This window comes from Macadamia integrifolia, chromosome 6 (assembly GCF_013358625.1).
Source record: "Macadamia integrifolia cultivar HAES 741 chromosome 6, SCU_Mint_v3, whole genome shotgun sequence".
Classification (NCBI taxonomy): Eukaryota; Viridiplantae; Streptophyta; class Magnoliopsida; order Proteales; family Proteaceae; genus Macadamia; species Macadamia integrifolia.
The window spans coordinates 11,422,704-11,446,164 of NC_056562.1; the positions used below are offsets into that span (position 1 = coordinate 11,422,704).

Here is a 23,461-nt window from a genome sequence, read left to right on the forward strand (position 1 = left end):
CAATAGCGATCCAACTCCTCTTCTAAACGTTCATCAGCTAGATTTTGTCCACATGTTCGAGCGAAGATTCAACGATTTTTGATGCCTCATTTATTGCATTTTTGTCAGTGCTTTGTCTGTCATGTTCCTTTTCTAAGCATTGGATCTTCATCTAAATATACAGGATCGCCCAAATAACTATAGGCCGACCTGAATGATGGACGATCAGGAGAACCGTCAGAATCCCTACAAGAGCCCTACCTATACCTATCTTTCTCAACTGTTCTACACTAACCCTAATCTTCCGACTCTACTTAAAACGTTGTGACGACCGACGAGTGTCTATTTGGGCTGGTGGACGTAGTGGCCGGCGTCATATCTCTCTCTCTCTCTCTCTATCTCTTTGTGTCGTGCTGGTTTCAGATCTGACTTTACTGATACTCCATTTTGGTGACAATACCCAATTTCCATATTGGGAAAACATAAAACCCATCTGGGTTTCCTGGAGTAGGGAGTGAGAAAAGAGGAGAGAGGTGGGGGGTTGAGAACTGAGAAGAAGAGACTGACAGAAGAGAGTGAGCACACACTGGGAATTGCATAAGAGGTATGCCTTTGTTTTGTGGGTGCTCACTTCTCTTTCCGTCAGCTTCCCACTATTGCCGGATTCTCTCACCTTTCTCTCTATCCTATCCTTCCTCTCCTCACTCCTCACTCTGATCATCTGATACACTTCCCCATAAAAATTGGTTTTCCTTCTCTCTGTCTCTCTTCATGCGAAAAAAGAGAAACAAATGGCTATTATTAAACAGATATGAAACGCCGTATCAAGCAGACTCTGCAAACCTTATCTGAAGCAAAGAAGAGAAGAAGAAAATAATGTGTATTGGCTAATTGGCAAGAAAAGTTTTATTTATTTATTTATTTTTTCTCTTCCATTTCCTAATTTAAATTTAGAGATACAGTAATAGTATCATACTTAAAAAAAAAAAAATTTTTATTGTTGATGTGTTCCCTTAATTTGTTTCAAAGGAGAGCGTGACTTTTGATGTTCCTCTACTATTAACAGAAGAGTTCAGTTGGCACTTGGAAGGTACGCCTATCTCCGGTTATTAATGGTCGGATTTAACGGAACAAATCATAATCAATGTACGATATCTCGATTTTCTTCCCAACCCCTCGACCTCCTCACTTCATAACTTTCGTCTCTTTCCTTTACCTTTTATTTTATTTTATTTTATTTTTTCTTTCTTTGGCTTTATTGATTTCTTTTCGAGCAGAATCTAGGTGCAAAATGGTGTTTTTCCAGAAGCAGAAGAAGCTCCATTCATTCTCGTCCTTTCTTTCTTGGAAAATCTCTTTTGCTTCGCCGTTGTCAACGAAGGAAGCTTCTCTTCTTCAGTGACGATGATAGATTCTTCTACAACTGGGAAACCTATCCAAAAGGTCAGATCTTGTAACACACTTTGAGCTGATGTTTCTCTTCCATTTTAAGAAGGGTTTACTTTTTATCTTAAAAGTACTGAGTTAGTAGTAGCTTCTTCTGTTCTTAATACTTGTCAAGTTAATATTTTCTTGTCATGCAATCGCTAGGTTTACCAACCCATGAACATGGAATTTCATGATTTCAGAATCATAACTTTGGCTGGTCACCAGTGCTTCTTAGCTTTGTTATCCTTTAATGGCAGCTGAAGAAAGCAGGCGACTGCAGGGCTTAAGCCACGGTGAAGGGGAATCCCTTGACTGATCCCTTGACTGTGGGGCTTCGGAAGAGAAGGTATTGAGTGGCTATTTTGGAGAACATACTAAAACCCTATAGGGATTTGTGAACCCTAGGATGGTGTTGTGAACATTCCATGGAGGAAAACTTCCTCCTATTTGGTATACCTGTTTCTAAATTGAGTTTCTATTATGATTAGGTTGCAACAAATTTAACAATAGAGGTTTGAAAGTTGGATAGCTTGTTTGGCGTTAGCATCTTTATCACAATTAACAATTGAAAGAAAATAGGGATATATGCATGTTAACTGTAATTTTAGAATCCCCATTGCAACTGCACTAAATTTATGAGTTACCCATTTCTTATAGAAGGCAAATAATTTAGGATGCCTTGACCCAGATGGTACACTTGCAGAAAATTGAAATGGCCAGACTGGTCAATAATAATAACTATATTCCACTGATTATCTTGTGATAATAACCAATATGTGGATTTGGTATGACTCCATTCATGGAGACTGAAATGAATCAGCCAGGTTCCAGAAATTGGTGTTGGTTCAACCCTAAAGATCAATAATTTTTTTCCTTTCTAATTGCATTAGTGAGCTAATCTGTTGTTTGTTTGTGCCTCTCACGGCCATGCCCAAGATGGAGAGGTGACTCAATGGATTTTCTCTCATTCCTTGTGCTATATTATTTCATATTTAATATTCTATTGCTGATTCTTAGCAAGAAGAAAAAAAAAAAAAAAAAAAAAAAAAAAAAAGCTCATCTATTCCTTATGGATCTAATGTTCTTTTTATAGACCTATTAAGTTAGGCCAATGGCTGGGGTTCTCCCACTAGAATATTTGAAAATTTGTAAAACTGACACACTTAGTAGACTATCACAAAACATTAACCTTCGAAACCTATTCCAAACAGTTTACCACCATTAAAAAATATATATATTATATATATATATATATATATATCATTACTCCTAAGATAGGACGATAAGGAGGAAACGTAAAAGTGATATCATGTCTGAAATAATCTACTATATGGTACTCAATCATCTGATAGTTAATTTAATTAATGATGTCAACATTTCCAAATAATGTAATCAATAGTTGTAGATCACCCAAAAAAAAATGATATTCATCAGAGAAAAAAAAAAATGGGTTGTAGACCATCTAACAAGCTATCCCACATGATCAAGTAACATCCATTTTCTCTTTTGGTGTACTATCATCCTTCAATGTGGAATTTGATGTTTTGCATTACTTGTGAATCAATGTAGAGCGGAAAAGATATACTTGAGATTTCCAATGTCTGTGGACAAAACAGAAAAATTACATATTAACATCCTCTTGAAACTAAAGAACCTGAAGAGGTGGTTTTATATTTCAGAATGGAAATGAGTTTGTGATTCAAAAACATTGGGGGAAAGAGGGGGGGGGGGGGGTGAAGCGCGTAACTAAGGGAAAATGGATTCTCTCCCATTTTGGTGGTGAATCAGTTTGTGAAGCTGTTGGTAGGATTGCCTTCAGTGCCGCGATCTACCATATTTGGTGGAAAGGAATTTGAGAAGATGGTCCAGCTCTTCCCAGTCATATTGGCAGGTTTGGAACTCAATTAGTTTTGAGTTCAGGTAGAAGTTCGTCTCTCTCAATTCCCTTAGTAGTGACATAATGAGCGGAACAGGTTTTTGGCTTCTTCCTGGGATGTGCCTCTTCGCTATTCTCCTCTCGCCTCCCTCTTTGCCTCCCCCCTCTCTCTCCTATCCTTTGGTCCCCTAATCCCTTTACCCTTTGGCTTTGGTTGGTTGTTGGATTAGGGTCTTGGACCGAGGTTTCTGGGGTTTGGTGAGGTTTAGCCTTGTTGTTTGGTTTTGTTGTTGTTCTTTCCTATTCAATTCTCTTGTATTTAGTTTCTACTCCCTGGGTTTTAATATATTTATTTATTCACCTAAAACAATGTTATAGGGATTCAATAACAGTTAACAAAATGCTTTTGGGAGGGGGGGGGTTGTAATCAATGTTTAAGATAGTTTTTGGGAAAACTAGTTGGTCCTGTTGGTTGGAAATTGAGAATGAATCATATTGCGGTGCGAGTGACCACCATAAGTCATTACTTTGGCTGAGATTAGAGTGATTTGCATCCTCATCTTTGCATCAAATACTGAAGAAAGATGTCAGGAAGATTTAATACAAATGATCTTCAGAGGGGAAAAAAAGGGTGTATCAAGGAGTAATCATTTGTCTTAAAAAATTTGGGAGCTGCAAATCCACCCCTCTGTTGAAGTCATTCCATTGATAACCATTGATCACTTGAAAGATTGAAGTTTGCATCACTAATTGATGTGTAATGGTGGGAAGGAGACTATAAGAAACCACAATTTTTAAAGCCACTCTCAACATTTAATTCACATATCCCAAGCTACTAACAATAGTATACTAGCTATGGTCTGACATTGACGAAATTTGAAGCAAATTGTTTCATGAGATTCAAGATGGGTTTCTCATGAACCATCATATCAATAAGGCCCAGTCCACAAGACTGATCAAAGCCATGGAATTGGCTCTTCTTATGACATTTTTCATTTTATTGATTCAAAAGATAAAATCAATAATTTTAAGGATGTCTTTGTAAAAAGTTCTTCCAAATGAATTTAGGTTATAAATATGAATCTGCTGTCAGTTTTTGCGGATTTGATATCCCTTTAGGTTCTTTCAAATGAATTAGTGCCTTGGTTAGATAGTATTCAAGTTGAAATAACATGAAGTAAATATGAATCTATGGATACTTCTGATCTTGAATACAAAGTAGAAAAGAATGCAAGCTAACTTCTGAAGGAATTGCATTTCTTAACGGTAAAAGCCACACCTAGATACATATCAAAGCACAGTCATAAGAAGCTATGTGAGACTTAATGGGGGCCTTGTTGGCTTCTTTGGAGTAGAGAGAGGGCTTCGGCAAGATGATCCTCTATCACTCATTTTGTTCATCCTTGCAGAAGAACTCTTGTGTAGGGGCCTTCGATCCATGATTCAAGAGAAGAAATTGCAGCCTCTTCAGGGTCTAAGAGGAGTGGAGATGCTGGGTTTTCTGTTATTTGTAGATGATATTTTTATCTTCTTGAATGGCTCTATCAGGTATGTTAGACATATAAACACTTTTTTTAACAAAGTACCAACCATCCATCACCTGGAAGAGATCACACTATTTTCGAGAAGCAAATGTTGTGGCTGACTACCTTGCCAGAGATGCAGTCAAGTCTGGAAATTCTAGCTGCCTTGCTTCTTTCCCGGCTCACATTAGCTCTGAAATTTCTTCTAATGCAATCTCTCGTCCAAGATTTCGCTCTATGTAACTTTGGGATTTTTCTTCTTTTGCTGATGGCCATGCCGAAGGTGGGGGATTAAATTTCCTAGTATTTGTACTTTCTTTTTTTTCCTTTTTTAATAAATTCCCTAAATCTTTAGCAATAAAACCAACAATTTTTTGGGTAGAAAATTAATCTAGAAAAGAGCAAGCTCTTCCTTGGAAGAATGGCCTTGGAAAGAAAACAAATCATCTTGGATACCCTTGGAATTTCCATTTGTAAATTTTCCACTAAATACTTAGGTGTGGAAATTTTCAAAGGGAGAGTAAAAGGGAGCCTTTGCTGCCAGTGATGGACAAAATTAAAGGGAGGATTGCAAGTTGAAAGGAAATCTATTGTCTATGGTAGTAAGGGTGGAGTTGGCTCGATCAGTAATATATGAAATGCCCACTCATAATTTCTCTGTGTATTGGTGGCCTAGCTCTCTCTTGAAAACCATGGAACAATGGATGTGAAGCTTTATCAGGACAGGAGATTCTGACGCTTAAAAAGGAGTGACAATAGAATGGCACATGGTTTGAAAGCTAAGGCAAGAAGGAGGTCTAGGGATCCATCGATTAAGAGATGTGAATAAAGCTCTTCTCTGCAAGCAAGTGTGGCATATGAAACAGTTGGACTCAGCTTTTAGTAGGCTTATTAAGGCAAGATTTGTGAGTAAAAGTGGAGATTTCAAGAAGGGCTACAATTCCTCTTCATTTTGGCCAGGTTTTAAAAGGATGTAGAGCTTCACATCAAGTACAGAAAGGGGGATTGTGGGCAATGGTGAATCCATAGACTGTTGGAAAGATAGATAGATTGGGGTGGCTTCTATTCAAGAGATGTCTTCTCTTGATCCTCAAATTTTTAATTCTTCCAAGAGGAGGGTAGCTGATTTCATTCACAACTACAAGTGGGGTTTCCTTGAGATAAATTCTCTTTTTCTTCGGAATATTTTTAATTCTACTTCTAAGATCAAGATCCCTATAGAAGACATAGAGGATAAGTGTGTTTGGAGCCTTTTGACTTCAGGGGACTTTAGTACAAAATCTACTTGGAATGAAATACGATGTCGGAATCCCAAAGTACCATAGTGTGATTTTGTTTGGGGAAACCACCTAACTCCACGGCAGTCGACCTTTGGGTGGAGGCTATTTCATAAGGAATTGCCCACAGATGATATCATATGCAGGAAGGGCATCCCATTAGCCTCAAGGTGTATCCTATGTGAAGCGGCTAGTGAGTCTTTTTCCCATATTTTTTGGAATGTAGTGTGTCGCTGCAGGTTTGGATGAGGTTTCCTGACTGCTTTGGCCTGTAATGCTTTGGTCTGTAATGGAAGAGTCATTCTTCTTTATCTGAGTTGATGTTTTGGTGGAAGAGGAAGAAAAGGGTTGTCTATCAAGGATCCGTGGGTTGTAGGCCTAATTCTGGTCGCTGATAATATTTGGAAAGAAAGAAAACAGAGAAGATTCGGTGGTAAGGGGATGGGCTCAAATGTGATATTTGCTAGGGTTTTGAGAGACCTAAAGGATGCAAGCCTTAATCTGAAAGGAATTGGTTGATCTACTTCAGACTTTCTATGTTGTAGGAAACTGCGTCTTCAGGTGATTCCTAGAAATGAGAAGTGGATTGTGGGAGATGGGAAGAATATTGATTTTTGGAGGCACATCTGGATGGGTCCCAATTCAATTTGTACTTTTTCTGGTCTTGGGGAAGATGTTTTTAGAGGTTTTTTCCCCAAGGTGGCGGATTACATAGTCAAATTGCGGATTTTCTAGCAAAAGATGCAGCTAAGTCTAGCTTCTCGGGGGTTGAAATTGTCCTTGCCTGCTTCCATTTCCAAGGAGCTCATTATCGATGAAGTAGGAAGACCTCTCTTTAGATTTTGCAGATAGCAGTTGTGAGCCTCTGCTGATGGCAATGCCGAAGGTGGAGGCTCCTTCTGGCTCTTTTTGTGATCTCATGTAATTTCCTTTTTAAGTATTTTTTATTACAATTCTTTGATCTTCTAGCTAAATAAAGGTGATTCCTAACACTGCTTGCAAAATTCTAGAAATTCATTGGTGTAAATCTTAGGTTAACCGGGTGAAGCTAAACTTGGATGGCAGCCCCATGGGGAACTTTGGAAGAGGAGAAGCAGGAGTGCTCCACAATCATTATGGGAATGTGATTTTTTCATTCAAGCAGTATCTAGGAATTCAGACTAACTACTATGTAGAATTTAAAGGACTGCTTGAAGGAATTCGTCATGCAATGAGACATGAAGTGGGAAACTGTAGCGGTTGTGATTGCAGTCCAATAAAAATCTATTCCTTGGTTTGCTCAATAGGATTGGATGGCATTGCAGCAGTTCCTCTCCTTTATTTCATGGAAGATTTCTCATTGCTAAAGGGAAGCTAATCCAATTGCAGATTACCTTGTAAAAAGTGCTACAAAGAGGAGTTCCCTCAATATGTATTTGATGAAATTATGAATGATATCTTATCTATGTCTAGATTTAGATTTAACATATAGTAATGGAGGAACCCTGTTGATGGCAATGCCGAAGGAGGGGGTCACTCTCTACTAAGTGATGAATCATGTAATAGATGGAGGAAGGGGTTAGTAGTTTCCTTGAACATGCCTTATAGTTGCAACATATCATCTGTAGCTTCTTGAACCCAAAGCCTTAAAAGAATTTGTTTTGTAGGATCAGTCAAATAGGACCTTCTGCATGGGGTCAATCATATATTTTATTTCTCTTAGGACATTGAGCTTGCATTTTAATATTTATGATTTGGGTTGGCATATAATATAATTCAAGATCTTGCAAAGGCAAGGAGTAGGACATTCTTTTTCCTTTGCCTTTACTGAAATGACCAATTGAATAACAAAAAGGTACTACAATAAACATTACAACTGACAAACAAAAGGTAGTAAAAATTCTTTCCAAGCAATTGGAATTGAAAGTCTGTTTATCACAGAAAGCAACATAAGGATAATAAAAAAGCAATGGAGAAACTTTAAAATCTCTCTCTCTCTCTCTCTCTCTCTCTCTATATATATATATATATATATCTTATGTATCATACTATTATATAAAAGCATGTACTCATGCTTCATGGCTAATATTTTCTTTGACTATTATACCCTTTTTTTTTTGTTTAAATACTATATGTGCTTCATATCCTCTCTCTCTCTCTCTCTCTCTCTCGTGAAACCACACAACTCTCTCTCTAACATCCTCTCCTTTTATCTTTGCTCTGCAGTTAAGACTATCACTTGACGAAATCTTCTCCTTCAATCTTTTCCCTCCACTTCGAATTTTTTTCGCTAAAGATCAGAATTATAATAAAAATAGAAAAAAGATCCAAAATACATCGAACACAAAAAGCTGGAGAGCAGCCCCACCTTCAGCATTGTCTTCAACACGGGCCCTCAACAATGACAAACTAGAAAAGATATCTAAGACTAGCAGTAGCATCCCTTTGAATTTCCTCTCTGATATGAGAAGGAAAAACAAAAGGAGACACTAAAAGACTAGTTTTAACAGCTTCCTTACTGAGGAAATCCACCACAACATTAGCTTCCTTGAAACAATATGCTACCTTCCAATTAATTGACGTAAGATACAAAGTCACAGCGCTCCAGTCCTACATCACAAGCCAAGGAATAATTTTAGATTGCAAAGCCTTCACTATTGCCTTAGTGTTAGATTCAATCCAGAGTGACTCCATCCTACAATTTTTCTCTCTCAAGATACCTTCCATTAGCCCTTTGAATTCAGCCACATAGTTGGTGTGAAATCCTAAGAAGGATCTATGGGCCTCCAAGACATTGCCCTGCGATCGTGAAGAAGCCCTCCCGGACCAACACAACCTGGATTTCCCACAGTGCAGCCGTTTGCGTTAAGTTTCACCCAATTTGTAATTGGCCTACACCAGTAGACTTCAAGAATGGCTTTCCTTGGGCAAGGGATACCTTGTAATCCCAATTTACGACAACATATAAGGTCGCTAGGCACTCGAATAACACCTTTCAGATTTGGTTACACTCTTGTAGATCTCTTCTTATTATGCTAAAATCTGACTGAGGGCTCTATTCCTGCCTTCTAATCTCCTCCCATTCCTTTCTTTCCAAATGTTATCAGTCATAAGAATAAATCCCGCCAACCATGGATCTTTCACGGAAAGAATTTGGTGCTTCCTCTTCCACCATAGCACAAGATCTAATATGGAGGTTAGGCAGCCCTAGACTACACTAAAAGCATTCAAGAAATTTACCTTAACCATCCACTGAGAAGCTACACTCCAAAAAGATATGATGAATAGTTTCTCCAACCTTCCCACATAGACTAAACATAGAGACTAGGGGAATTCCCTTTGCACTAATAACATCGTCTGTAGGAAGCTTCCCATGCACCAGCAGCCATCCAAATGTTGATGGATGAGGTTGTAGATGTTTCCCCCCAAACAGTTGAAAACTAAGGAACCTTTGGGTTGCGCTTGCGTATCTCGTTCCATGCAGAGAAGGTAGAAAAAAATTCCATTTGTAGTATAGCTCCATACACATCTATCTTCAACATCAAATTGAGAAAGCCTCACCTCTTCGATTGTAGTAAATCATTCCACATGAAAGAGGATCCAACCTTAGGGAAAGACCATTTAAGATTAAGTCTGCAATCTTTAATGAAAATTTTGAAAAATTCCACCCCAATATCAGACTTCTCCTTAATAGAGAAATCTCAACACACCTGTCCTTTTAGAAATTTATTGATTTTCCATTCCCCATAATCCATATTTTTGCTAGAGACAAACCCCTGTGTTCTTCTTATTCTAGGCCAAATAGAAGAAGATGATTTGTATCTCTTCTTAACTGCATGTCCTTTTCCAACATATCTAGCCCTGAAGAATCTACTCATGGCTGAACTTCCAAGCTTGATATTCAAAGCTTGTTTGCATAGTAGAGCCATGTAAACATCACGAAGACGTGGGATTCCTAGGCCACCTTCATCTCTAAGCTTACAAACCTGATCCTATTTGATAGTCACTGCCTTTGTAGTCTCCACATCATCCATCCAAATAAAATTCCACATCCATCTTTCCCTCAAAGATGGAAGCAAGGATTGGCACCACTTAAACTTATCACCTGACAAAATATATATAATATCTAGCCATGCATGGTTTGCACCTCTCTCTCTCTCTCTCTCTCTCTCTCTCTCTGACCCCCTCTCCTTCCATCTTTCCCATCCACTTAGACTTTCCACTTGACAATATATATATATCCTAATAAATACCCTTCTCTCCAAACTATAGGAATCTTATCACTTCAATATACATTAACTATCTCTTCTATTTTTATCTTATTATCATTAGGAATCAAATCTATCTATGGATCTCTCCCTCATTTAATTTCTTGTCCATTTCTAGGTTTCTCCAGTTACAAAAAAAGCCTTTTCTTCTTCTTGTGCAATCTGTGGATTTTTCGTTCCAATGTGATGCTGAAAGCTTTGGCTGATGTTTTGCCACTTCCTTTCATGGTTTTTGAGTTTCAAGATGGACTTTTTCTATCGAATGAGTTATGTGGTGGAGGTTGTGATGTCGTTTTGGAGTTTTGCTTTGCTTTCTGCTTCTTCTCTTTTGTTTTGCTTCAGTTCTTACAGCAATGGTGAGTAATCTACTCAAATATAATGCACGTGTTATTAAGTTAAATTTTATTAAGCTTCTTGTTCAGATTTTAGGTTTTTTCTGTGATATGGATTTCTATAGTTTTTTAGGCCACTGAAATTTATCTACTCTATTCTAATTATAATTGGTTGGATTATATTGTGGTATGACTAAAGAGTCGATGTCGCAGCAGTTCCGATAGAGCCATTCTTCTCTAAGTTCATCAGAAAGTGGTGAGTCAATGTGCGAATCTGGTTTACCTAGGCTACCTTTTGGTGACTTGGTTTAGATTTTGGTCACCTATGCTGAGTTTTCTCTCATAATGGTTGGGGTTGGTTTTGGAAAGTGTCCTCCCCAAATTCAAAGCCTGAAAACTCTTCTATTTACTTTCTTTTTTCCTTTTTAAAATTTCGTGGGTTGGTTTTAAAATTGAATGTCCCTGCAACCCTATTGTTCTCATACCGTAAGGTCAGTTTTGAATCTTCCAGAAGGCGTAAGTCATTGATGAAGACCTGGATGACTTTCATTCATGAAGGCCTTCAACGATAAATCTGCCTCCTTTTGTCTTGGAACCACCCCAAAAAAAGTTAGCATTTTCCTTTCTGTATCTTATCTTTCTGCTTAATATATTCTATTTTTCTCCTATTTGAATTGAAAATATTAGAACTTTGATGATCAAGTAGGTCGATACCCACCAAGAGAAATGTAGTAAATACTGCATACTGGTGTTTCAAACTTTTTTTGTTTCTACCAGCATTGATACCTCTTGGGATCTGGACCCACCATTTGTTAGCAATCTGAAAATGGTGGAATATGGATTTACAGTTTTATGTAACCAATGCTAGATTTTGGAAATTTTCTTATTGATTAAAAGAGCTACTACATCTAGTAGTGTATGAACTTACTGTTTCAATCTTCACACTCTTGTTTACCAAAAAAATCTTCAATATTTTGGATTAATCCAATGGCTTTTAAATTTTCGACACCTCAAGTTCTTGGGGGTTGGTTACAATGATCCTATTAAGGCCACACTAAACAAAAACTTTCATCTTCTTTCCATCAATCACTTATGCTTTTGGCAGCTTAGATGTCTACATAACAAAATTACATATGTTCGGAACTATGATATCTGAATGTTCAGCAATCAGGATGTCTCAATTGGTTCATGATGCTTGCTATGAATGTCAGTCATGAGGATAGTCGACTACTTTGTGAACCGGACACGATCATCCATTGCTGTTTGAAAGTTGAAACATTCCTATGTGCACATGTTGGTTTCTCTTGCTATCGTCTCTAGGTTTTGTTTTTAAGCATTAGATATACTTTTATCTTGACTTGCTTTCACTTTACTGCTAATGTCAAGATTGATTACATGAATCTCTGAATGGAATATTATTTATCTGTTGATGAAGGGGGTTTCCAAGCCTTTAGGAGCTGGTGTCTTTTATTCCTTGGATCTAATTAGGTTAAGCAACTAAATCGGCAACTTGACACAAGAAACTATGTATTCTAGAAGTAAATAAATTAAATTAAACTGCTGAAAGAGTTTCTCTGTTAATAACCTGCTACCTTACTTTTGGTTATCTCTTGGAATGGAACGATTTCTGTTAGCCTTTTGCAGCTTCTCAGTGTCTTGATCTTCACGAAAAGATGTAATCATAGTGAGTCATTTACATATCATGAATATGGAAGGTAATTCAAGTAGTGAAACCTTTCTATTATTATTTAGAAATAAGTCTCTTTGATGGTTCCATCTTGAAGCATTTTCTCATCTATTCAATTATTTTGGCTTCCAAAATTAAAATGATTGAATTCCTGATGGCACCCAAATGCAGCCTTTCAGTTGCAGGCATTATTACATTGGGTTTTATTAGTTTGGATTTCTGCATAAACAATAAATTATTCTTATAAGTTATTATTCCCACACCCCCTTGGACTACTTATAAATTACTCTTTGACGGGACCAATGTTGCTTTCTTCAATTAGGTCTCTGCAATACAAAAAAAAATTTCTAGAACTTCATGAGATGTGCTAAAAAAGTTCCCACTTTGACTTATGATGAGTGAAAGGTCCAATCTTTGTATCTTGAGGATGCATTTAATTGTATTTGGTTTGCTTGCACACTCGAACTGTCATTTTTGGATTGACTTCTTTCTTAGGAAATTCTTTTCATTCCCCCATCCCCAGTGAATTTTTCTTTGGCTGATATTGATTGAACACTAAAGCATATTTGGGCGGAATGAAAATTTGTTGCTGGTTTTTGGTTTGAGGAAGTTTCTGGACAATCTGCGTTACCTTAAATTTTCTAAGGAACATGAAAGTCTTCTTGGTTTATTCAGATTATGAGGATCAATATTTGGAATCCCAAACCAGGAGAACACCTAACCTATAGTTGTCCAGTGGGGAAGTGGTTACTCATATCTAAGTGTTTGAACTTTATTGATACTGCCAAATCTGCCGACTTGGTTTGTCGCCCTGGACAAAACTAATAACTTGGTGAAGGAAAACCATGTGGATAAGGATGAGTTTGTTCAACTAAGATATGCCATAAGGAACTAGATGTGAGTTAGAAGTTCTCCACCTTGTTTGAGTTGTTTTGCATGATTTGGCTCTTCACAGTGAGCTGCAATTATGTGATAGCATCTCCACCAATACACAACTAATTAATTATCTACCACTTCTAATCCAGTGCCTTTAACTGATCTGTGAGCCTATATGCATCAATAGGACGGACTTGCTTGTGGGACCTCTGAACTCCATAGGTGGAATATATTTCACTTGCACTAACAAATCATAAAGTTGTTTGGTTTTCAGATCTGATTTTTTCTCTTGGACGAAATTCATGGCTTCTGCCTCGGTGTCTCGACTCGTCATGTCCCCAGTATTAATGGGCACCATAAACTGACAGTACTGCAAGATAAACCATATAATCTGACACTAGCTTGCATGTCTCTCTCTCTTTTTGTGAACTGTAGGATGATCATCGGAGTCAGAGTGAGCCTGAGGATGATAGTAGCAGAGATCGGTAGTGATGTGCTAAATAAGAATGCTTTGATCAAATTTTACATCATCAATAGTCCACCGAAGCAAACCATAGAGATGACTGGTACTATACTGTGCAGGCGCTTCGCTTCATTCAATTTAACGGCCATGTATGATTTGCTGCAGAGCTATTGGAAGATAAAAAATTGCAAATGGTCAGGGACTTCCTTAATTATATAGGTTACATATAACAACCTTGTGTTTTGTCTCAGATTAAACCGAGTTCACTCATCGGGCACCAAGAAATCCGGAAGTGTTATTCTTTTTATTATCCGATTCCGCAAGTATATCGTCTTTGAGCCAAACGCTTAGTAGATTGAAATGCCCAATCCGAGTTAATTAGCATACCAATGGCGGAACTAATCTCCAATGTGATGGCCACAACGAACAACAGGTTTGTTTTGATTGCGTCAGTCCTTGGATACCGTAGCTTGTCAACATTGGACAAGAACTCAACAAATATATTATGATTATGTGAAAATTTTGGCTAACAAATTTGACAGTAATCTTGTGGATTAGGAAGTTTCTTCTAGTGATACCGATGACTTGGTTAAGTTTTCCATTGGTAGCAATTAATGTTGTATAAGAAACAATTTCTTGCTTAATCAAATTTTCTGTGCATCAACTTCATGATCAGATCTAGGCTCAGATTTTCCCAAAACCTATATCTTAGTAACAAGTTAGCAAAGATTTTGGTACTGAAAAGTAGTCGCAGAGAAACCTGTGCGATAGGGGATATCAAATTGTAACAGAACACAGGTTTTAGAGAATAATTATTCACACTTTTTTGAGTACGCACAACAATGAATATAAATATATATATATATATATATATATAGTTTTACAAAGAGTAATGCCCAAGATATCCCAAACAAGGAAGGAGTCTAAATCCTACTATAATACCAAGTTCCCATAAGTACTGCAATTATGTCGAGAGCATCAGAATCGAAAAGGGAAACAAGAGTCCTATTGTGGTTGATACGCCCCCTCAAAGTGAGGATTCGTTTCCTCAAATGCGTAGCTTGTCCCGGAGGAATTGAAAACGTGCAGTAACAAGACCTTTAGTCATAATGCCGGCAAGTTGAAAAATAAAATGAACATGCATTTCCAGTTTCGTAACTTTGTCTCGCACAAAATGAAAAAACAATTTCAATATGTTTAGTGCAGGCATGGAACACAGGTTAGTATAACGGTAAGTTGCGTCAATGTTATCACACCAATGTATCGGTGGTGCAGACAAGGGCACCCTGAGCTCCCGTAGCAGAGATTGGAGCCAAGTATTCTCAACAAAGGCATCCGCAAGAGCTTTGTACTCAGAATCAATGGAGGAGCGAGTGACGGTCTTCTGCTTACGAGAGGACCAAGTGATTAAGTTAGGCCCAAGGAAGATGGCCTAGCCACCAGTTGATTTTTTGTCATCAGAGTTCCCAGCTCAGTCGGCATTGGTGAATGCATGTAGTTGAATACTGGGTGAATGGGAAAGGAGGAGACTGCTGTGAGTGCTCCTTAGTTAGAGAGTGCATGAATTGACATGCCCGATTGACGGCAAAGGCAACATCGGTTAGAGTGATATACTAGAGAGCACCACGATGGAGCAATATTTTGTTGCATCCGGAAAGAGCACTTTGCCATGTGTCGTTGTTGGGGATAGAGCTAGAGATTGGAGTTTGGATGGGCTTGCATTCAGACATACCGGCGTGCAAAAGAACAACAATATAATGGTGTTGAGAGAGGTCTTGACTGCAATTTCAGTAATAATGCATGGAAAGAGGTCTTGTATTTTTTTCAGGTTCAATGGAGAAGTTTTCCTTCAATAGAGGAGCTTTTTTCATGGTGGAAGAGGAAAGTCAATGTTGTTCAACTACGCCCTGCTTGGTCAGTCTTATTAGTATTTATTCCTTTTCATCTATGGAGGGAAAGGAATCAACGTAGACATGATAATGGGAGTTGTACCACTCAAAATGTTGTCAAGAAAATATCTGATGACCTAGGGAAATTTTTAGCGTTGAGTTCTATTACTGTGAATGGAGTTCCTGATCTGATGTTATCTAGGCAATTGCACCTCATAATATCTCCAAAGGGGGCACAAAAGATCAGTGAGGTAGTCTGGAAACCGCCCATGGAAGGTTTCATCAAGCTAAACATTGATGGCTGCTCTCTAGGAAATCCAGGTAGGTCTGGAGCAGGGGGTATTTTCCGTGATCACAGAGGATATCATATCTTGAGTTTTTTAAGTGGCCTAGGAGTTACAACAAACTTTGTTGCAGAGTTTGAGGCTTTTTTCATGGGTATGCGGATTGCAAAAGAAAAGAATTGGTTGAAATTGTGGGTGGAATGCGATTCACAGGCAGTGGTAATTTGCATAAAAAAATGCACCATTCCATGGTTCTTCCAGTAGCAATGGCTGAGTTTAAAGGCTTACCTGGACACCATCACATGGTCAATTGCTCATTGCTACAGAGAAGCAAATAATATTGCAGATAAGCTAGCAAAACATGCTACACTTGCTCAGGTACTGTCAACATGGAATACTCCCCTCTCTTTCACAGTGGAGGATATTACATGGGATGCTCAGCTAAGACCAAGATATAGGTTCTTGTAATGGTGCTAGTTTTAGATTGATTTCCTATTCTGCTAATGGCAATGCCAAAGGTGGAGTAGAATTTCAACTCTGAAATCAGGTTTTAAGATTTTTCGATTGGGTTTCTTCTTTGCTGATGGCAATGCCGAAGGTGGATTAGAGATTCAATGTTTTAAATTCATTCATTGTATATAATTTTCTCTCCTATATTAATACAATACACTTGCTGACTGTTAGCAAAGAAAAAAAAGAGAGAGAAGTAAACCTCCATATTGGGAGATAACCTCAATACCCAAAAGGAAATGTAGCGGTCCTAAATCCTTGATGGAGAATGTAGTTGAGAGATCTTGAAGTAGTTTATCAATGTGAGACGAGGTGTTGTTTGTGACCAGTATATCATCAACATAAACGAGGAATAAGTAATGACACCACCTTGGTGAATTAAGAACCAAGATGGGTCACTGTGAGAAGCCTGGAACCTGTGTTATAATAGAAACTGAGAGAGGCAATGGAACCATGCACACAGAACCTATTTGAGCCCATATAAGGATTTGTGAAGATGACAAACATGATCCAGATAGTTCCTATATACAAAGCCCAGAGGCTGGACTATATAGAGTTCTTCAGTAAGAGAACCATGAAGAAGTGCATTACGCATATCTAACTAACAAACACTCCAATTTTGAGACACTGCAAGAGATAAAACAGTCTGGATTATTGTTGGCTTGACCACGGGACTGAAGGTTTCATTGAAATCAATACATTGAAGTTGGTGGAATCCCTTAGCAACTAAACAAGCCTTGTATCTTTCAAGAGAACCATTGGCTTTGTGTTTGACATGATAATCCCACTTACATCCAACCAAATTCATTTGTGTGTGATAGGGTACAAGAGACCCCATGCCATTTTGCATTAATGCATTAAACTCGTCTGCCATAGCCACACACCACTCAAGAGATTGGTTAGATTCAGTAGAACAAGTAGGTTCAGTGGTGGTGGCGGCGGTGTTGGCCTATAGCCTAATATGAGACCGTAAAACCATGGTATGACTACCTATTGGGGGAAGAGGAGGGGAGTTAGGGAGTGGTGGTGGGAGAGGAGCGGGTGGGAGTGATAGGGAGGAGTCATTGGGCGGTACTGATGAGACATACAAGTCTTGGACTCTCCATGTTTTTAATGGAGGTAATGCCGATTGAGCACTTGTAGGTGACTTTATAGGGTGGAGAGGAATAGATGAGGAGGTGCTGATCCAAGGAGGGGGACTGCATAGGGGAAGGAGGGAGTCGTAGGCAAGGTAGGGGGACCTATAGCAGGGCAGCAGCCTATGGAGAATGGGGAAGAGAGGAAGGGTTCAGGGGCGGGCCTAAAATGGATGGGCCGGCCAGGGGAAAGGAGCCCTCATTGAAACGAACATGACGGGTCATGTAAATTCATTGCGTGGCTAGGTCCATACATCGGTAGCCTACATGACAAGGACTATACCCCAAAAACATGCATGGAGCAGAACGAAATTGCATTTTCTAATGATTATAAGGACGAAGAAGGGGAAAGAACCAAAAAATTTTGCAAACATATAATCGGGGTCTTTTTGAAAAAAAAAAAGAGTAAAATTCAGAAACATAAAATGTTCCCTTTCGTTTTCATGGTTTTTGGATGAAGCATGAAAATTTTAAAAAGGTGGTAGAGAAGGCATAGAAGGTGCATGTTAGGGGCAATCCAATTCTTGCTTTTGCTCGAAAATTGAGGTGTGTAAATGAGAAGTTGAAGATATGGGCAAGGGAATCTTTTCCTAATTTGAATGATGAAATGGGGAAAGCTATGCTAGAATTAAAGAAGATTCAGGACATGATCGAAGAGTCAGGTATGTCAGATGATCTTTTTGCTAAAGAGGCGGATGCAATAACTGCCTTACTCTTGGCAAACAGGATGCATGAGAATTTATGGGCTGAAAAGGCTAAGCAGAGATGGATGAGTAGTGGAGATTGTAATTCGAAGTTTTTCCATTTGTCCATAAAGCTGAGAAGAGCCAGAAGTCAGATTACTTCCCTTAAAAGGGAAAATGGTACGTGGGTCTCGGATCCTCAAGGAATTTCTGATTACATCTCAAACTTTTTTTAGAAGTTTCATGAGGCCTTTGATGTATGAGTGCATCAAGAATTATTAGGCTATATCCCAAAAGTGCTAGCTGATACTGATGTTGCTAGTTTGGATTTGCTCCCGAGTAGGGAAGAAATTAAACAGGCTGTGTGGGATTTAGATCTACAGAGTTCCCCTGGTCTTGATGGGTTTCCAAGAAAATTTTTCAAGAAATGCTAGGAGGTTGTGGTGGTGGATTTTTGCAAGGCAGTTACTTCTTTCTTCCTTGTAGGTAGGTTGCCAAATGGAGTAAAAAATTCTTTCATCACTTTAATTTCAAAAGTTGAGGGAGCTGTGTCTTTAGATAGATTCCGACCCATATGCATGGGTAACTTTTTCTGTAAGGTCATGTCTAAGATTCTGTAGTCCAGGCTCATGGGTGTTATGCCAAGGCTGGTTTCTGAGGAACAGGGTGAGTTTCAGAAAGGAAAAATTATTTCTTTAAATATTAATCTAGCTTTTGAGTTAGCTAATTTGATGCACTTAGCTGTGAGGGGTGGTGGAATGGGGTTGAAGCTAGATATTCAGAAGGCCTATGACTCTTTGTCTTGGGATTTTCTCTTTGCTACCCTAAGAAGATTTGGCTTTTTGTCAAAGTGGATTTCCTGGATTCATCATTTATTAATTTCTTCCAGAGTTTCTGTGCTAGTTAATGGGGTTTTTTTTGTGTTGGTAGAGGTTTGAGGCAGGGTGATCCAATTTCCCCCTTTCTCTTCATCTTGGCAGAGAAAGTTCTTTGTAGAGGCTTGAAGGCTATGGTGCTTGATGGATGGTTGAAATTTCTCCCTGGTCCTAGAGGTGTGTCAACTCTTTCCCATTTACTATTTGCTAATGATATTTTTCTTTTTATGAATGCATCGGAAAAATATGTGAGAAATCTTCAATCTTTCCTGGTTAAATATCAGGCCTACTATGGTCAAATATTTAATCTTCAAACAAGTAGATTATTCTTTGGAAAGGTGGTCCCTCATTGGAAGCAATTCATTACGGAGTTCTTGGGAATTCACTCTGCAAGGATGCCAACCAAATATATGGGTGTGGAGATTTTCAAAGGAAGAGTCAAGAAATACTATATTTTTCCTTTATAGGATAAATAAAAGGGTAGATTGGCAGGTTGGAAGGGGAGACTACTATCTATGGTAGGAAGGGTGGAGTTAGCAAGGTCGGTGATCTCTGGCATCCCAATTCATAACTTTGCTATTTACTAGTGGTTTGTTCACTCTATCAAATTGGTGGAAAGGTGGATGCGTAACTTCATCTGGTTAGGAGATATGGATACAGTTAAAAAAAATTGTTGTGAAATAGGATGATGTATGCAACCCAGGTGTGAGGGTGGTATAGGTGTAAGAAGGTTGCGAGAGCTGAACCATGCATATTTAAGTAAGCTAGCTTGGCAGATTAAGCATGAGGACTCTTCCATGAGTAAGTTTTTCTGTGCTCGCTTCCTTAAAAGTGATGGTTCTCTGAAAAAGGGCCAAATTTCCTCCTCTATTTGGCCAGGTATTGAGAGGGTTTGGAGCATTGTGACCTCTCAGGAGCATTGGATAGTTGGGAATGGGCAGAAAATTAATTTTTGGACTAATTGCTAGCTGGGTAATTTGACTATTGAGGAGATGTTGGGGGCTGAAAAAAATTCTTTTGAATCTCTAAAAGCAAAGGTTGTTGATTTCATTCATTTACATAGGTGGAGTTTTCCAAGTGTAGAATCTGATTCTATCGCTGGAATTTTTGAGATGGCCAAAAGTATTTTCATTTCAAACATGGAGGATGTTTGCCATTGGAGGCCATCTTCTTCAGGTGTATTCACTATTAAGTCTACCTGGGAGACTATTAGAAGGAAGTCTCCAAAGGTGGGGTGGTTCTCGGTCGTTTGGAAATCCCATCTCCAGCCTCGTCAAGTTGTGTATGGGTGGAGGTTTATTAAAAACAAACTCCCAATAGACAGTAATGTGTAGAAACGAGGAGTTTCCATTACCTCAAGATGTGAATTATGTGGCCATCAGGTGGAGTCAAGTGATCACATTTTCTATTATTGCTATTTTGCTAATCTCTTGTGGTAGAAATTTTGTTCTTGTTTTGGTGTCCTCTGGCCAAACTTTGATGGGATGGAGGAGGCTATGAGTTGGTGGAAGGCTCAAGCAAAACTGGTCTCTTTCAATACTATATGGCAAAAAGGTTTTGTCCTAATCCCATACTTTATCTGAATGGAGAGGAATGCCAGAAGACGTGACAATGTTAGAAAGTTAGTGGATCGTTGCTTCGACATGGTGAGAGGTGAAATTAGCGCACAATCCCTTGTGCACTCAGGTTCAGCTATCTCTATCTCTGATATGTTATGTGCTAGAAGAATTGGGATTCCAAGGATTAAATGTAGGCCTAGAAAAATCTATGAAATCTTCTGGTGTCCTCGTCCGTTTGGGTGGTGGAAATTGAATACAAATGGATGCTCTATTGGGAATCCAGAAAAGTCAGGTGTTGGAGGTGTGTTTCAAAATGATAAAGCAAAGGTAGTGGCTAATTTCAGGTACTTCCTTGAAATCCACACAAATTTTGAGGCGGAGTTTTTGGTTGTAATATTAGGTATCGAGCATGCCAAAACTCTCTGGGTAAAAAAAATCTGGATTGAATGTAACTGGTGGCGGTGGTCACTTTGTTACAGAAAAATAAGATTCCTTGGATGATTTGGCAGAGGTGGATTAACTATATGCAATACTTGGGTGAAGTCGAGTGGAAAATCACATTGCTATCGTGAAGCAAATTCAGTTGCTTATTATTTATCTAAGTCTACAGCTTGCTTTGAAGTTTCATCTCCTGTCATCTCTTGGTCGGCTTTGGTCAAGATGAATTTGGACAAGGATGCTTCGGGGTGTCCAAGATATAGGATAATCTGATTTTGGCAGTTTTCTCTTTCTCTGTGTGGGCGTTTCTGGGCTTCATTCCCCGCTTTGCTGATGGCAATGCCGAAGATGGATTTTGGGCATCTCCTAATGTCCAGTTGTGTGTGACGGGTGTATTATCCCCCTGTTTATGTACTATATTATCCCCCTGTTTATGTACTATATTTTTCCTTTTTTTAATTTTAATACAAATGATTCTTAGAGGAAAAAAAAAAAAAACCTTGGGAATGAGAGAGATAAAAGTGTTTCTAACACCTTTGGTCATAATACCTTTCGTGAAAAAATTACAGACTGCAACACATACATCTGATCCAACAATTTCCCACCAATGGCGATAGAAGGCACCAAGAAAGCCATCTTGTTGGCACTATCAATCAGTTTGATTTCTTTTTTCTTTTAATTAAGGTGCCTAGCTACATTCATCAATGGAGGCATATAGTGATTCGGTTTCAACCATTTTTGGAACCCAGTCTTATTATGTTCTAAACTTTTTAATTGACAAAAATAAAGATACTGAAAAAAATCAAGAACTAACATGGAATTAAAAATATAAATAAATAAAGAAATGATCTGTATCTTCTTCTGATACCTGGCCAATACCATCTTGATTGAACGATATGGACCTAGTTCTATTTGATTTTTTTTTTTTTTTTTTAAATCAGGGGTATTTCTATCTAGTACCAATCGATGTTGATGCCATATTAGTCTTTTAAATGATTGATACCCAATCGATGCTAATGCTATCTGGCACTATAAATGGGTATGTGTGTGAATATATGCTCTATGTAAGAGGATACATTGACGGCAAGCTTACTTCTGAAGGTCACTGGAGATGAGTGAAAGAAGGGCAACACCAAAAATGACCCTCGGATTGGATGGGACCAGACTAGAATGAGGAACAAAGTAAATAATCTCCCAATACTTAGTTTTAGGCAATTGTCATTTGAGTTGTTCGTGGAGGTAACCCCAGCATTTCTCTCTATCTCTCAAATGAACCTGTGTTCGTCTCCCATTGGTGAGTTCATGACGCCACGAGAAGCCTCTCCCTTCAATTTATAGTACTGTTATAGAAAATAACCTAACACACACACACACACACACGCACACGCACACGCACACGCACACGCACACGCACACGCACACACACACACATATATATATATATATACCAGCAAAAATGCACATGCATATGCATGCGTGACCCTAGACTCGAAGGGAAAGAAATATAAGGGAGAAAATTGTCGAGAAAGGGAGTTAAGAAGCTTATTTGAAGATTGAAAGATTTCCAACAAATGCTAGGAAAAGTATGGGTTAAGTGCAAGTTTTATGGAGACATAGATTAAAAAGGTCAATTACATACCAATCTTGACAAACACAATGTTTGTGTGATTGGAAGAAAACATAATATGAGGAGGGGAAAAAATTCGAATGTTTCTCACCGGAACTCCCCAATAGCTTCTACTCTTGTGAGAGCTTCAATTTTATCTTCAAAAGATCAAAAGAACATTCTGTAGAGGTGAAGTACAAAAGAAAAAATAAACTAAATCACTCAAACCACCTAGACGCAAACAACTATTAAAAATATATATTGCCTAAGAGCTCACAACTGCTTCAGCCCTAGTCTAAATGGAGCTCATTCCCATTCCAAGACCCCGAGTCCTTGCCCCAGTGGAAAGAATTCCAATCATATGAGCCTGTGTCTTTTGTTCACTGGAAGGAATTATGCACTTCATCGATATAGAATTATGATAGAAAATAGAGATGTGGGAGAGAGGGTTGGAGAATGGAGATTTTTAACGTGGAATTATGGGTCATTGGGACTCTTAATCAATCCCACATACTGCAAAAGCTTCCCTTGCAAGACGAAATCCCATTCATGCCACTACAAATAACCACTTCCTATTTATCTACTTTTGTTATTTATGGTCGTTGCTAGAGAAGATGATAGTCCGATATTGCAAGCTAACTCTCTCAATCTTCTTGCATATCATTTTTTTCTCCTCTCAAAATCAACAAATCTCTACCAAAGTTCTTCTTTTAATATAGAGTACTGTAAAGGTAGTTTTATGGATCACTAACATTCAAAGCTGTTCTTTCATCAAAAAAAAAAAAAAAAAAAA

General features: G+C 38.4%; 1 long non-coding RNA gene across 16 annotated transcripts; it reads left to right on the plus strand.

Moving 5' to 3' along the window:
- The first annotated feature begins 136 nt into the window (after positions 1-136).
- LOC122082875 lies at positions 137-14,363 on the plus strand. 16 transcript variants are annotated; one of them, XR_006141436.1, is made up of 4 exons: positions 147-583; positions 1,009-1,069; positions 1,257-1,422; positions 1,570-14,363. It is a non-coding gene; the product is annotated as an uncharacterized LOC122082875 (long non-coding RNA). The 16 variants fall into 16 exon arrangements; XR_006141437.1 differs by having other exon boundaries at positions 1,046-1,069; XR_006141431.1 differs by having other exon boundaries at positions 149-859; positions 1,046-1,125.
- Positions 14,364-23,461: the final 9,098 nt, after the last annotated feature.